Below are 15,703 nucleotides of genomic sequence, written 5' to 3'. Positions count from 1 at the left end.
CAGATATTTGTTCACCCCGCTGTTATCCAAGACAGGCCCCAGTATGTCAATGGCCACGTTCTCCCAAGGGTTTTGAGGGGTCTCGAACTTCCCCAAGGCTGGTCTGAGAGGTCGAAGTATTTTGTCCGCTCCTTGGCACTGTCCACACTCTCTTACTTGCCTTTCTATTTGGGTATCCATGCCTGGCCACCAATACATTTGCTTGACTCGTGCCTTTGTCTTTACAATGCCCAGATGACCTTCATGAAGTTGTTTCAATAATCGGGGTATCAGAGACTCTGGAGGTACTACCCTTTCTCCTCGGTACAGAAAGATCCCTGAATCGCTCAACGACAGTTCTTCTCTCATCTCGTAGAACTTCCTTACACTTTCAGTGAGCTTTTTCTTGTCCGGCCATCCAGAAGTAAGGTATCCTTTAATCTCCTCTTTCTCCCCGTCTTGCTCGTACGCAGCCGCCCATTCTTGACTACTAATCGTTGCCTCATGGTCTTCCATGCTGGCTACCATCTCCTCTTTGTCCAGGACCATCTCCGGCGCCTCCTCCATTGCCGAAGCCCGACTCAGGTAATCTGCCACCCTGTTGCGAGTTCCTGGCAGATACTCCACGTCATACGTGTAATCTAGTAGTTTCAATGTCATTTTAGCGATTCTTGGAGTCGCAGTGTCATGGCCTGAAGACGTCAGGACTTTGACCAGGGGCTTATGGTCTGTTTGGAGCTTGAACCTGGTTCCCCAAATGAACTGTCTAAATTTGCCCATGGCCCAAGTGACTGCCAGCATCTCCTTTTCGATGACGCTGTACCGTTGTTCCGTCGGGGAAAGAGCACGTGACGCAAAACTGATGGTTTCCACCGAACCATCCTCCCTCTCTTGTGCCAACACCGCCCCTAAGCCTTTGTCACTTGCATCCGTTGTCACGATGGTGTTTCCTGTCGAGACGTAACCTTGCAAGGGAACGGCTTGGCTGATGCAGTTCTTTACCGTCTCAAATTCATTTTGTGCTTCCCCGTCCCATTCAAACTTTGCCTTGTCTCTGATGAGCTGTCGCATTCTGTACGTTTTTGTGGCAAAATGTCTCACGAATTTGCTATAGTACTCGGCCATTCCAAGGAATGACCGCACTTCCTCCTTGGTACTCGGGGCTCTGGCTTCCTTGATGGCCCTCACATTTTGCTCTTTCGGTGATATACCATGGGTTCCGATTTCGTGACCCAAGTAAGTGACAGAGGGCATCCCAATCTTGCATTTACTCCACTCTGCTGTTAAACCTTTGTTTTGTAACACTTCGAGGACTCTGGTCAGTTTGTTGTCATGGTCTGTTTTGGTGGAGCCCATTACCAGAATGTCATCTTGAAAGTACTGCACTCCAGCGATATCCTTAAATAGCCGATGCATTAACTTTTGAAAGACAGCAGCTGCGGACGCCAGCCCGAAAGGCATCCTGCGGAATTGATAACACCCAAAGGGCGTGATGAAGGAGGTGTACTTTCTACTTGTGGGATGCAACTCAATCTGATGGTATGCAGACGTGAGATCTATAGTGGAGAAATGAGTGATGCCTTTTGTCTTTGCCAGCATCTCCTCGATTCTGGGCAGGGGAAACTTCTCCACAATGAGGCATTTGTTGAGCTCGCGGAGGTCCACACAGAGACGGACCTTCCCATTTGGTTTCTTGACCACCACCAAGGGGGACAACCACTCAGCACTGTCCACTGGCTCTATGATGCCTTGATTCTCCAGTCTCTGCAACTCCTGTTGTACCGCATCGCTGGTGGATATGGGAATGTTCCTGACTTTGTGCGTCACTGGTATGGCTCCTTCCTTGAGGACCATTTTGTGTACAAATTTGTCCAGTTTTCCTACCATACCCTCGAACACCTTGGGGTAGGCCGATTTCCAATCTTCCTCTTTTGTGAGGGGCCACTCATCCGTCAAGAGTATCTGTTCCTTGCCTCCGGGATTGAGTATGATCCCCAGATCCCCTGCGTCTCTCCATCCTAGCACCGATGGGCCCTTCTCTGCGACATATAACGTGCAGGTGGCTGTCCTTCCCCTAAACTCAAACATGAAGTCTCGGCAGCCCACCAAGGGAATGGCGTTCTCTGTGTATGAAATGGGCCTGATGTCGGGTGGCCATAGGTCTGGACCAACCACCGGTGCAAAATCTTCCTCCCATATGGATCTTTGTACTATGGTCCAGGGGGAACCTGAGTCGACAGCCACGTGTACTTTCACACCCCCAATAAGCATGTCCGTGCGGGGCTTGTCTCTGCTTTTCCCTGTCACCTCCAATACTTGATCCTCTATACACAGCACCATTTCTCCGTCTTCTAGGTCGTCCTCGTTGACTTCTGACGTCGCTGACTCCACACATTTGACGGTGGTCCTCCTCCCCTTTTTTCGACACACCTTTTCAAAATGGCCGACCAGGCCACAGAACGCGCATCTGGCGCGAAAAGCAGGACAGCATTTATCTTGAGCCGAGTGCGCTGCACTGCCACATCTATAGCAAGAGAATTTGTTGTCCGTGCTTGGGCGGCCAGTCTGTTTGCTAGTCCATTTGGATTCCTTCCTCTGTTCTCCATAGGATCCTTTTTGTCTGTTGGATGCTGACGCTTCGTCTACCTTGTTAACCATCTGCCGCTGCGTGCTTTCCCTTTTGGCCGCTTCTGCGCAGCGTTTCGACATTTCTGCCTTCTTTACCATCGCTATGACTTCCTTGAGTGAGGTCTCACTCTGTGCCCATAGTTTGTCCTGGACAGCCCTGTTGGTGGTATGCATGACTATCTGGTCTTTAATATACTCCTCCTGTAACGTCCCATAACGGCATGTGATGGCCAGACTTCGGAGCGCAGCTACGTAGTCGTGTATAGACTCACCAGCCTCTTGCTTCCTTTGTTGAAAATTGTACCTGTCTATTGAGACGCACACTGCAGGGCGGTAATGATTGTCCAGGTCCTCCAATGCATTTTTAAAGACGTCCGTCTCTGTTGCACCCCTTTCCTTGGGCACTATGTTTGCGAACACTCTCACCCCTTCCGGGCCTAGATTGTGGAGCAACAATCTCTTTTTCCTTTCAGGCGTGTATTCCTCTCCATTGTCGTCCTCTCGTGCCTCTATGTAGTTCTTAAAGTATTCTCTCCAATCCTCCCATTTTAACTGTGGTTCCCCTGGTCTGGGTAGGAATGGGATGGGGGCCATCAGGGCCGACGCTTGGTTCGCCATCTTGGCCTCGCCTCTGTGATCTACTGCTTGGGCTCTGACTTGGTCAGGCGCGCTAGACGTTCCTGCGCTCCCTGCGGTGTCACCTTGCCCTCTGGGACTGCCTGGGGTATTGTCCCTTACTGTTTGCGTGGGGTTGTCTGATTGCACCCCCTCCTCTGGTTGTGGGACGCTGCCTTTGGCTGCCAGGTTGCTGGCTTATGGGCTTTTGTCCCCGGGGCCGCACTGACCTGGTTCCTTGTGGCTGGGGTTGTTGCCCGCCTCACTGTTGCGCTGCTGCCACGCTTTACGCTTGTGCTGTTGTAGGTAACTGCTCTCCCCCACTGGCCGGTGTGGAATGGTGGCGGGGGTGGTTGCTCCTCTCCACTGTGCTCGGTGGTGTTCGTGTCTCAGCCTCGTCGCCAATATAATGTTCCTCCTTTATCCCCACATCAGACACTGTGAGTCGCTTTGGTTGCAGAACCTTTTTATTAAGGTAAGTAAAGTTATAATTAAGCATAAAGCGCCGAGCGTCTTAACAGGTAGAGCTCCGGTCGCTAACTCCGATTCCCCGCTTCGCGCCTTCAATCTCACGTCACTGCGCATGCGTGCGCCTTCCGCTCTTGTCTACGGCGTGACGCATCATCGCGTTCACGCTCGTAGACTAGAGCGCACACCACATTTACGAGCAGGTTTACGTCACTCTTGCACCATGAAACGTGCAACAACTACGCAAACCTTAATTCAGATTTATGAAACCATGCAAGGCCAGTTTTTGGGAGATTCAGACGAGAAAGGTCAAGGAGAGCACAATCCTCAAGTGCAAGTACATCTAAGACTAATGTGATTAATAGTCATAACAGTATTGAATCCAAATACAATCTGCAGCTTGTAGTTTAGGACAGAACAAATCAGTGGATAAAGTTCATATTTATGTCATCTTTTTCTTTATTGATCCATAAAAGTTATTTTCCAATTGATAAAACGACAGCCGACACGTGTTTCGTCCGTACTCTGAATAAGTACTGGGACTTTTTCAAGGCTGCAAAGACATAGTAAGAAAATGTGTACACAACATTATAATACTATAAAAGTTGAATTTTTAAAGAAAAGAAAACATTGAGCGGGCCTAAACATACATTAATATAAATATTATAATAGTGATAGATAGAACATAGATCACCAAGAAGCATAATAACCGTCCCAAATATATAAGAAAGAAACGATAAAATGTGGTCTAAATAGAGAATGGAGAGAAATGGAGGGAAATAGAGAGAAAAAGAAAAACGGCTACTAATAATGTGCTGGCGCAAAATTATAAGAATATGAAACACCAGGAGTGAAGACTAAAATAAAATAATACGTGCAACATAGCAACATCCACCAAAGAGAAGCATCATGTGTATAAAAAAGAGGGACTACCTAATAACAGCTGGAATATGCGGCGCACGTATCATAAAATCATACAAGTGTAGCTATGATCATGAGGCTCCTAAGTCAAATGGGAGAGAAAGGTATATATATATATAAATACAATAAATATATATACCAAGTAATAATAAACCACAATGAACATAATAGTGTCAAGGAATTAGATGGTGGTTATGCACATATAATAAATCAAAAAGAATAGCAACAAATAGGAGTCAAGTGTGTATACCTGACCAAATTGGATAAAGTTGAATAATCTAATTCAAGGATCGTGAAACAAGACCATGATCATAATATGTTAGCCGTAAAGAGTCTCACCAGAGTAAGTAACAAAAAATCCAAATTGTCCGAATGGGTCAAACGTAGTAAGATAGCTGGGTAGATGTCAAGGTAGGTAGTCACTATGAACTCTATAAGACAAAATATATGTTTTGAACAGAGAGTAGTGTTTAAAGTATTTAATTAAGTGGGGTAAAGACCCCAGAGGAAACAATTAATAATGTAAGGAAAGGCCTCAAATATTGGCATATTGAGTATAAGAAATCTCACCCAAATAAATAACAAAATTCCAAAGTATCCATATGAGTCATACGTAATGAAAAAAACAAAATAGATGGAGAGCTGAAGTAATCAAAACGGACTCTGTAAGACAAAATATGGATTTAGATAAAGAACAAATATAAAGTTGCATGTACTGGGGTATATTCCCCAAGATCATCGATTAATAGTTTGCTGAAAAATTAATCACAATAGAGTCTGGCCAGAGATACTGGCAGTGTGACCAGTTACTGGAAATGCAATTCAGATTAAATCAAACAGTAGTCATTAAAAAAGGCTAGCATGAATAAATCCATTACACAGTTTAGTCTTAACTAGGATATGCTATCGCCATGTAATTATTTCCAATTTCATAAAACCCAAGAATCTATTGAAAAAATATTTTTAAGAATAACATGCTAAGGATGGGTCCATAGCGTAAACGTACTCATATTAAGGAGTGAGAGGCCAGTTACGCGAGCAAAAACTCACCAGCACAAGTTAAATATTTTCATCATTCTAATAAAGAAATTATAAAAAGAGCATATAATATTCCTGTATGGAAAGACAAAATGACAATAATGAGATCACAGAACAATCACAAATAACAGGGTAGAAAGGCGACTTCAACATAATGCATTATTAACAGTGGGTCTAAGCCACTAGGTAACTATTCCAAGCCTCAGTATCACAGTCAACAAATATCAGGGTATTATATAGTGCTGGTAACTGCGTGAGACAACAAACCAAAAAATTGTCTAAAGAGGTCTTTACATATATTGCAAAGTGAAATAGCATACCACAAAGGCATAGGTCAATACATTTCAAAACTCGTTTTGACGGCCCAATCCTGAGTCACAATGTTGTATAGAGATAAAAAATTATACCAGCGTACCGAAACAACAAATAAACTAAAAAACATGAGTAAACTAATCCCAACAAATAAAGACGCAACCTCTGAAAACGAGCTTACCTATAGAGTCACCTCAATGATATGTGAGGCTGTGAAAAAAAAAAAAAGGCAAACACGTCTAAATATAATGTCGAGTAAACATACTCCATTTCATAAATAACCACTAAACCGTACAGAAGCCCGCTTACCGAAAAGGAAGAGTCAAGCAAAAAACCTCCTGTGATTCTGGACAAATCACTTAATCTCCCCGTGCCTAAAATGAAAGTGTGTCCTCATGTAACGTAACTGGTGCCATGTAAAGCGCTCTGATACCTGATTCAGTTCGGGTCTAGTTCGCGCTATATAAAACTCTGCAAAATAAAAAAAATAAAAAAAGCACCACCTGATACTGGAACCCTGCAAGCGGCCATCGCCCGTAATGCAAACTAATATATACGGAAGAGGAAGCGGGCGCCAAAGATTGTTGGGAGCCCGCCCGGAAAACAACAAAAATGGAGATAGGACTAGAAGTATCGTAATAGTAGTAAAATAGAAAAAAACGGCAATGAGAATGTATCCGCCATATTGGAATAAGTAAATATAAATGTTTGAAATTGTTTAGAGCACACCACCTGTACGCTGATGATAAGAATAAGACAATCAATAGAAGTGGCACCAATCATATAATAAAATTAAGTGCACTGCCAGAAATCGTCACCCGAGCCGGACCGTATCGAATTATTAGTAAAGACGTGGGTATCAGAGTAGATGCCATGTGGCTAAGCTTTGTTGGCCTATAATATACAACAGAGAATTTCGATTTTATGAGAACGGTCAATAGTAAGGCCATGTACATTGAAAAAAGAAAAACTAAATCATTGTAAAGGGAAGTATAGCTAAACCCCCTGTGAAAAGGCATAAATGATAAGTGCATAGTCAAATGAACATCGTTATATATATCATTCATATGATTACAATTAAGCAAAATTCATAAGAAACATTATACGTATATTGTTATCTTATCACATAAGTATATAATATTGGAGAAAATTCAATCATCAACAACATAATTTAAAAGGACATTGTTTTTTTTAGATGTCAAACCTACAAACACAATATCACAACACAAAAGGTCAGTGTAAGGACAGAAGGCATTGGATTAAGGATTAGTATCGGTTCCACCTGGACCAGCATAGCCAAATATAATCTAACAGGAAATATAAAATCATTTATCCATCAAAGTGAATTATTAATCTTGAGTTAGATGATATATCGTGTTTAGATGAATGATATGCAGTTACAGATGTTTGACAACAACACTCGGGAAACAAGGAAACAGTACTCATAACATCTGATAATAAGAAAGTAAAGTGGTCGTTTCAGATGTTTAACAATACAACTCAAGAATAAAGACAACAGTATTCGTGACATCTGAAAATGGGGGGGTACGTTAGGAGTTTATATAAAGACATGCATTTCCCTGTCTATATTTAACCCCTGGTCTACTGCTCTCAATTTAATGAGCCATTGTGTTTCTAATTTTCTAAGGGCAGCTATCTTATTGCCGCCACGAGAGTCATGTTTGAGAGTAGCAATCCCATGAAACTTAATATTAATTAATTCAGATGATCTGTGTTGTAATGGGCTGCTAACGGATAATTGGAAGCGTTGTTTCGGATGCCCCTGATATGTTCTTGTATTCGTTCTTTAAGAGGACGAATAGTGCTCCCTATGTAAATCTGTTTGCATTGGCATATGATGCAATAAACAACAAATTTTGTATTGCAGTTAATGAATTCATGAATTTGATAGGTCTTCTTGGTGTTATAACAGAAAGCCACAGTTTTGTTGCATGCAAATTGACAGACATTGCACATAGAACAACTATAGGAACCTTTAGGTTTTGAAGGAAGCCAATTCTTAGAAACAAGAGTATTAGTATTGCAACCAGTTGGTCCCAACAGATTGCGCAAGGTTTTACCCCTTCTGTATGTTATTTGTGGTTTGTTCTTAACGAACAGGTTGAGATCTCGATCAAGTTGGAGTAGGTGCCAGTGTTTACGCAATATACCAAAGATCTAATTACTGTAGCAATGGTATTGTGTAATGAATGATACACGTCTTTGGTTGGTGATACTGTTTTTTCTCCCTATTGTTTTTGAGTACATCACTTCGTTTACATTGTTTAATCCTGGTTTTCGCTTTTGTTAAAATTTCAGGACCATATCCCCTTTGAACAAAACGTTTAGTTAGTTGGTCCAACTCATTGTTAAAATCATTATCGGCGCTACAATTCCTCCTGATTCGAGTCATCTCGCCAAAGGGGATGGCATTGATCTGGCTGGTAGGGTGGGCACTACTAGCGTGTAAAACCGAGTTGCACGCTATTGTTTTCCGAGAAAGTTTTGTTTGTTAAATTCCATCACTGACATATAATGTTACATCAAGGAAATCAATTTCCTTTTTGTCATAGCTGTAAGGAAATGTCAGATTATAATTATTGTTCATGAGATATTCAACGAACTGGACAAGAGAATCTGTGTCACCACTCCAAATGAGTAGCACGTCGTCAATAAAACGTCCCCAATAAATGATGTTATTAGTTAAGTGATGGGGACCGTCTTTCCAGATATGATGTTGCTCAAAAAAACCCATATAAAGGTTAGCAAACGAGGGGGAGAATTTAGCCCCCATTGCCACGCCGGACTGTTGTTTAAACCAAGCAGATTTATGTTGGAAATAGTTGTTATTTAATGTCAATTCAGTGAGTTCTAGTAGCATTCTGGTGTGATCATATAGAGAAGAAACTCTTTTAGATAGGAAGAATCTGAGGGCCTCCATTCCTTTATCTAGTGGTATACTGGTGTATAGTGCGTTGACATCAAGAGTAACCAATGTATATTCATCAGACCAAGGAAATTGTTCCAGTTTGTTAAGAAGGTCTTTAGTGTCCTGGATGAAAGCAGGAAGTTGGATCACAAAAGGCTTAAGAAATATATCTATATATTCAGAAATGTGTTCTGTAAGTCCCCCTATCCCCGAGATGATGGGTCTACCCGGGGGTCGGGTCATGTTCTTATGGACCTTGGGGAGTATATAAATATATGCTGCCCTGGACGTGGGGTTAAATAAATATTTAAATTCCAAATCAGTCAATTGACCCACACTAAGCCAGTATCGAAGAGTTCTTTCAATTAGTGGAATAGTTGCAGTCATAGGATCATGTGGTATCAATGTATAGGACTTGGAGTCAGATAATTGTCTCTCAATCTCATCAAATAGAGATCATTGTCCATAAGGACAATGTTGCCTCCCTTGTCTGCCTCTCTAATGGTTAGGTGTGTGTTACCTCTAAGTTGTTCTAATGCATCTCTTTCCCTATTAGATAAGTTATCCTTGAATTTCCATGATTTGTCTTGAAATTTGTCCTCCAATTTATAAAAATCAGATGTCACTGCTTTATAGAAGCAGTCAATCATGTTACCAGGGGTAAGGATGGGAGTGAATGTGGATTTGTTCTTAAGTCCACTATTCACTTGAAAGTCAGTAGCGATATTGAGGTCAGCTAGAACATCTTCCATATTGGGTAACTCGTCAGAAATGTCATCCAGCGACGTAAGGAGTCTAGTTCACGAAGAAGGTCAGGGTCTAAGTCTTCAAAGGTGGGAAATACGATGACTCTAAGACCTCTGGGTATTTGTTTAAGTTCAACATACTTTTTTAATGTTGTAAGATCCCACCATCGTGAGAGTTCCGCTTTGGGGAGTCTTTCAAGTTTTGGAGATATTTATATAGGGCTAACTCGACATCGACGTTTCAGAGTGCTTTAAATGAGCACTAGTTGTGTTACAGACGGACACATTTTTTTTGTTGTTGCTAGACACAGGGAGATTTAGGGCCCGATTACGATGCTGGTGAGACCGCCACCGACAGCCCATCTGTAACTGAATCACCGCCCGCCACATTACCATGGCCGACGGTGTGTTGGCGGTCGGAAAGACTGACTGCCACGCATCCGACGGGCTACTTAAACCCGCTGATGCCGCAAGGGGCTTGTAGTCCCTACAATGGTGGTGGTGCCTACCAGGCACTGCCGTATGGATGACGATGTTCCTTTCTATCGACCATTTCAAGGCGGTGAACCGACCAATAAAAGGCTGGCAGAAAGGGACATTGGGGCCCCTAGCAGGCCCCTCTTACCCCCTTGCTCCAAGACACAAGACCTGGTGGACACTTATGGTACACCTACTCATCACTTCACAATGTGGCAGGCACTGCATGGTGCCTGCCACATAGTGCAGGGTGGCGGTCGCATCAAAATGCTGACAGCCTGTCAGGCGTTCCCAATCTCCGATAGGGTGGCAGTGGATGTAAGACCGCCACCATCGTAATCGGGCTCTAAGTGAATTGCCCAGAATCACAGGATGTTTAGCGTCCCTACCAAGACTCTAATCCAGTTCCCCAGCTTTTAGGTCAACCACACTAGCCGTGTAGAAAGAGGAAAGTGCCTCTCAGGATTGTTTTTGTGCAGGGAGGTGCATTGGCGCTAGACTGACGAAAGGACGGCAGTGCAGAGGAAAAGCCAGGAATGCTCTGTATTGCCTTATATATTACCCATTCCTGCCCATTCTCCATCATGCAGTGCAGCGCAGCAAGGTGACTGTGATTTACAGCTTACAAAAACAATTGCTGGCATTATCAGAAAGTTACTGAGCAACCCTAAATATACTTTTGGAATTTCTAGATTGAACAAACTTGTCACATTTCCAGAAAGTCAGCTAACTCTCCGATGCATAAGAAACAAGTATATGTGATGTTAATTGGTTCAACACTAAAGGTCTTACCTCCATACTGCTGCAGCAGCAGCCCCAAGAAGACCACTGTGCCATCAGTCTTACACCTGCCGTTGTACGATGTAATCAATCAATCAAGCATACAATGACATTTTTTGTAAAGTGGGACTTCTCACTTGTTAGGGTCTCAAGGTGCTGAGGAGAGGCGTGGGGGACCTCCAGATCAGTCGAAGAGCCAGGTCTTGAGGTCCTTCCTGAATTGAGGCAGAGATGGTGATTGCCTGAGGTGCAGAGGCAAGGCGTTACAGGTCTTCGCAGCGAGGTAGGAGAAGGATGTTTCTCTGGCGGTGGTCTTGTGGATTTGTGGGATGGTGGCCAGGGCCTTTTGGGCAGAGTGGAGACGTCTGGTGGGAGTGCAGAAGGAGAGGTGGTGGTTAAGCTCGGCAGGTCCAGTGTTGTAGAGGGAATTGTAGGTGTGTGTGAAGAACTTGAAGGTAATTCTTTGTTGATAGGTAGTCAGTGAAGGTCTCATAGGTGGGAGGTGATGTGGCTGAGGTGTAGAATGTTCAGGTTGAGTCTGGCATAGTCATTCTGGATGCTCTGCAGTTTCTGGGTGGTGCCGGCGTAGAGGACGTTGCGTAGTTGAGTCTGTTGCTGACAAGCGTATGGGTGACTGTTTTCCAGGACTCAGTGGGGATCCATCTGAAGACCTTACGAAGCAGTGGAGCGTGTCGAAGAAGGAGGATGAGAAGGTGTTGATTAAGCAGTTCATTGAGAGCGAGGAATCCAGGATGATGCCAATGTTTTGTGCATTGTCTGTGGGTGTAGGGGGTTTCTGAGCCCTGCAGGCCACCACGAGACATCCCAAGCAGAGGAGGTGCATCCCAAGATGAGGACTTCAGTCTTTTCTGAGTTGAACTTGAGATAGCTATCCTACATCCAGGTGGTGACTACCTTCATCCCATTGTGGAAGTTCCTCTTGGCAGCTGTGGTTTCATCGGTGAGGAAGATAATTAGCTGGGTGTCATTGGCATAGGAGAGATTGTTGAGTCGTTGGCTTCTGATTATGGCAGAAAACGTGCCATATAGATGTTGAAGAGGGTGGGGCTTAGGGATGATCCCTGAGGCCCTCCGCAACTGATCTCTGTGAAAGTCTGACTCACCTTGTTCGGCCGGTGAGGAAGGATAGGATCCATTCTAGGGCTTTGTCATGGTTGCTGGCATTGTAGGGACCTGCGCAGAGGGTGTGGTGGGAGATGGCGTCGAAGGTAGCTGAGAGGTCCAGGAGGATGACAGCGGAAGTCTCTCCTCGGTGGATAAGGGTGTGGATGTCATCTGTAGCGGCAAGGAGATCAGTCTCTTTGCTGTGGTTGCTTCTGAAGCTTGATTAGGAGTGGTCTAGTATGTAGTTTGTATCAATGAACTCAGAGAGCTCGACGTTGATGACTTTCTCGACTTTGGCTGGGGAGGGGAGCAGCCTGCTCGCCGACCGTGTTGAATGAGTGTGTTCTGCCAGCGCCTCAGCTGACTGCAATGTTGGTGATACATACTCCATCGCTGTCAGGGCCGGGGGTTCCCTCTGAGCCAATTATGAGAACAGAAGTGTCCAGGCCGTCTCCTTGTTGTGGTTCCCTGATGGCAGTAGTCCGATGCGGTTTGCTCTCAGAAAAGCACATCAACAGTGGCCATTGGATGGATACGATTACAACACACCTGATGTCCATTGGCCATGTGACTACACCTGCACATCACACTATAAAATACATTCCATTTCAGACCATGATCCTTTGCCACTCCACTGCAGGACAGCAAGTCAGAACCCAATTTCTGGTGAGAGAAGGCAGCCTTTTTCTACCCCATCCCTTTACCACTCTCCAAATACTTTTGTTGCACATTTTTCTCACATCCCCTGGTGATTTGTTTTCATTATCACTCACTTTAATTTTGAGTTTTGTCCCGCCCAAAAAAATCACTTTTTTCAGAGGCTGATGTGTCAGACATGGTGGACGAAATCATAAGAGTAGACCCACAATTGTTTGGAGCCCAAGACCAACATATAGCTCTCAGTAAGAAAAGAGAAATGTGGTCCAGAATAGTTGACAGAGTAAATGCTGTAGGTACCACCATGGGCACAGAGGAGGAAATTAGGAAGATGTGGAACAGCCTAAGGGGGAAGGTGCATTCCCTGGAGGCCCAGAAGACTGGTGGTGGCCCTCCCAGTGCCCCAATACATCTGTTTCCCTGGGAGGAGAAGGTCTTGGCCATTCTATATTCCGAGTATCATTGAGCTGGGTAACAATAAACATCTGTTATTCAGCGCCAAGATACCTACAGGTGAACGTGTGCTTTACAAATACACATGTTCTGTTCTGTTCTGATCTAAACTCAGCTTTTTCCATTGTGTTGCATAATTAGTTTCCTAACATGCAATTCTCAAAGTATCATAGATGTAGGTTTGTCTGTGTAAATGTGTATTGTTGCATATTAGATCACATGTATCAACCTACATTACATGCCACAAGTTTGAATGGTGGTTGTATGTATATTACTATAAAACTATAATTCCAGGGCCCATGATATGTGCTATTATGTGAATATATTGTCTAGCTCAGCTGCGTTTTGGCAACAGTTGTGCAACACTAATCATTTTGCAAGAGGAGATTGAAATGACTACAACTACAACTGTAACTCAAAACAAGATGAAATTGTGATTTAACCCATTCTTACTGTTATGACATATTACAAGTGATGTCCACTTCTCATGGACGAAGCACTCCACATTGCTGTACTCAGAGACATGTCTGCCTACTTAGCTTTATGTTGTCCTAGTCTCCTCAACGGAAACTATTGATGTCATGAATTACAACAAACCAAGTGTGTAGATGCAATATTTGTAAGACTGGAAGGTAAATCAGCTGATTAGAAGTGGCAGGTGACCCATTGACTCTGCACTGCTCACATGATGACTAATGCTAAATATACAACCAAGTTGTGTGATCAACTGTTTTGTACAAACCTAAGCCTTGGAATGGTGAAATACTCTTTACCTTTCCACTGTGTTGCCTTAAATGTTTAGGAGATATCAAGTCTATTCCTTAATCCAAAATGAAACATCTCAGGACAACTAATTCAAGTACATTTATTTAACGTGTCCAAATGTCTTGTTAACAAGTTCAAACCTCTGAAATATATCTCAATAGTAATCTCTACCTATTTTGTTTTTCCTATGTTTCCACTTTGGCACAATGCATTTGGATTTTGATACCACATTTCCACCAATAGCAATGTTCTCTGTTTCACAACAGGTCTATCTGGATGAGCACCTGGCAAGAGCTTGGCCACTGAAGAGACTCCCACTCCACCCCAGGATCTAGCCCTCAATGATAACAACACTCCTAGAGATCTCAACGTGGATGACAGGTCTGGTCCATCTGGCCAGTCTGGGCGGACGGCAACAGTGAGTCTCACTCTGCCCACACCAACACCTCTGATCCCAGCTGCAACATGTGAGCCAACCTCAGTCACCCCAACCTGTGCACCAAGCACAGTTACATTCATTGTGTGCCCCCCAGTCCTGGATCATGAAGTGACAATCACCAGCCCAGCTACAGAAAAGCCAAGACCCAGTGATGGAGGGTACCCTGAGCTAAGGGCACAGGCTTGTGGGGGCTGGGTTCATGGGGAGTATTGTGGGCCTGCTGAGTGAGGCCACCGAGGCCACTCTCAACCAGGCAACCTTCAACCAAGTCTTGGGAGCCTAACAGGACTCCAACGGCATGATTGGCCAGGCACTAACTGAAATCTGAGAGATGAAGCAGCTTCAGAGGTACATACACCAATATGAGCTCTCGCATAGGGGTGCTACAGGACATTCACACACACACCTGCGCAGGGTTTTTCCAGCACCATCTATCTCTTCCTGTGGTCCCAAAACATCTGGCCCATCAACATCTGCAGCAGCCACAGCAAGGGAGGCCCTGCCAGAGGAAGACACACCTGCAGACACCCCTGTCCCCACAGCTGTTAATCCCTCCTGCACTGCCAAGCGAGGACACCCATGCAAATTTCCAGGAGGTGTGCATGGGAAAACCTCCAACACCACCAGCAAGAAGCCTCACACCTAATTTGCTCCAGTGTGTGTAACACATTCATTCTTTGGATTATTTCTGGACACATTTACCTTTTTGATGGGAGTATCATTTTCGATATTGGACTTCAAACAATTTGGTATCTACAACTATGGTTTCATTGACCTTGAATGACTTCATCAATTCTGGTTTTCCCTGTTTGGTTTTGCACAATGTTCATTTTCTCTTTGTTCATTGCAATAAATACACGAGTCAGGAACTCATTGCCTGCTGTATTATATATCACATCTAGCAATTTATAGATGTAGTCCCATCTGTACTTTGCAATGGCAAAAATATCAACTTGTGTAAGCATGGATATGTTACATGTACACAATGTTTAGCTCAGGGTCACAATCATTTCTCACTAACTAGGAGAGTAGTTGGCCTGACGGCTAGGGCGGTTGACTTCGAATCTGGGGAACTGGCTTCGAGTCTCGGCAATGACGCTGAACAGCCTGTGATTCTGAGCAAATTACTTAGTTTCCCTGTGCCTAACAAAAATGAATGTGTCCTCATGCAATGCAACTGGTGCTGTGTAAAGCTCTCTGATACCCTATTTGGGTCAGGTTTGCGCTACATAAAACTCTGTTAAAGAAAATACTAACATACATACAAGTGTATTCTCATATACCATCTTTATTCCTTTGTTCCAACAATAGGCTGGCATTATGTCAGAAACACAGCAAATCACACATGACTCAAAGATTTCTTGCTGAATC

General features: G+C 43.8%; 1 pseudogene; it reads left to right on the top strand.

The window, feature by feature from the left end:
* Nucleotides 1-1,191: 1,191 nt before the first annotated feature.
* On the top strand, nucleotides 1,192-14,978 carry LOC144798028 (uncharacterized; annotated as a pseudogene).
* The last annotated feature ends 725 nt before the right edge of the window (nucleotides 14,979-15,703 follow it).

This window comes from Lissotriton helveticus, chromosome 12 (assembly GCF_964261635.1).
Source record: "Lissotriton helveticus chromosome 12, aLisHel1.1, whole genome shotgun sequence".
NCBI classification, from domain to species: domain Eukaryota; kingdom Metazoa; phylum Chordata; class Amphibia; order Caudata; family Salamandridae; genus Lissotriton; species Lissotriton helveticus.
Note: the sequence above shows the minus strand (reverse complement) of the source record. Positions and strands in the feature narration are given on the sequence as shown.